We start from the raw sequence: 1,519 nt of genomic DNA, 5'->3' as shown, positions 1-1,519 counted from the left end.
TCTAAAATCGATTTACTCACCCGTCTTCACCGCGCGGGATCGATCCGCGCGGCTCACTGTTTCGAATCCGGAAGTCCGGTCGTCTAGCTGGAGTTCCGGAATCGATCTAAGCACACTCTGGGATCGAGATATCGCGTCCAGACCAGACACGATATTTCGATCCCCGAGCAATCGATTTTAACGCGCCGATCCGGCGCGTAGTCTAGACGTGGTCTGAGAGAAATAGGATCTTGCAAGACACCAGGAAACTCAACCAGGAAAACAAACAGCTGCTTCTTTCTCCGACAGGGCTTGAAACTCCAATCACTTTTAGCTGTGTGTAGCTTGAGAAGATTTAGCTTTTTAAAACCCCAAATCAAGGCTCATGTAACTTGCACTGAACAGACACACTGTTCCTGTATTGTCACTATCAGCCCACTAGGTTTTATGGTAACAGGGATTGTCGAAACTGAGCTGATTAGTTAGAAAATAAAAAAAAAGAAAATGTTCTGAAGACAAGACAAGACCATGGTTTTCTTTAAAGAAAAAGGGGGCTCGTCCGGGATTTGAACCCGGGACCTCTCGCACCCAAAGCGAGAATCATACCCCTAGACCAACGAGCCAGCTGTTAAAAAGTTTTGCTGAACAATTCTTGTTTCTTACTACAGTTTTAGTTTTGTTCTTAATTTGTGAAAGTGATAAGATGATCGGAGTAGTCTCTTTTATTGGTCCAACTTCTGTTACTAAAGGACTTGAAGAACAGCTCTGTGAAGCTCAAAAGCTTGTCCCTTCACCAACAGAAGTTGGGCCAATAAAAGGTATTACCTCACCCACCTTGTCTCTCTCTTATGACTCTGTGAATTCAGTTGCCTATTTTCCATGTTCACCTTTCTACTGCCATTTATTTCTTTTTGACTGAGGGCTGGTCTACACTACAGGGGAAAATCGATCTTAGATACGCAACTTCAGCTACGTGAATAACGTAGCTGAAGTCGAAGTATCTAAGATCAAATTACTCATCGTCCTCACAGCACGGGACCGATGTCCACGGGTCCCCCTGTCGATTCCGCAACTCCGTTCGGGTTGGTGGAGTTCCGGAATCGATATAAGCATGTTCGGGGATCGATTGCTACCCGCCAATACAGCAGGTAGTGAAGACTTAGCCTAACTGGCTCCATTCTCTGGCCAGATTTCCTTTTCCTAGAACCTACCTTCTCTCCTCTAGCTTCTCCTCCAACGTTTAGACGTGCCCAAGTCCTTCAGGACTAGAAAGCATCTTCACTTTCTAAACCTCTTCTGTAGTTTAGCCTTTTTTCACTGTCACCGTATGTGTACTGGAAGCTGCTGACAGACACGCTACTGCACTGCTACTCAGCAGCATTCATTTGCCTTTATAAGGTAGCAGAGACGGTTACCAGACCTATTGCACCGTCTGCTGCTTTGGAAATTGGCGATGACGGTTACCAGTCATATTGTACCATCTGCTGCTGTCGTGGGTGTTCCTGGATGGCCTCACTGAGGTCAGTCAGAGGGGCGTGGA

The 1,519-nt window shown here is 46.1% G+C and overlaps 1 non-coding gene across 1 annotated transcript; it reads right to left on the bottom strand.

Annotated features, from left to right (window-relative positions):
- Nucleotides 1-530: 530 nt before the first annotated feature.
- On the bottom strand, nt 531-602 carry TRNAP-UGG (transfer RNA proline (anticodon UGG)). The gene has a single exon. It is a non-coding gene; the product is annotated as a tRNA-Pro (tRNA).
- Between the last annotated feature and the right edge of the window lie 917 nt (nt 603-1,519).

This window comes from Chelonoidis abingdonii, chromosome 13 (genome assembly GCF_003597395.2).
Source record: "Chelonoidis abingdonii isolate Lonesome George chromosome 13, CheloAbing_2.0, whole genome shotgun sequence".
NCBI lineage: Eukaryota > Metazoa > Chordata > Testudines > Testudinidae > Chelonoidis > Chelonoidis abingdonii.
The sequence above is the reverse complement of the archived record's forward strand: the minus strand, read 5'-3'. Positions and strand labels throughout refer to the sequence as shown.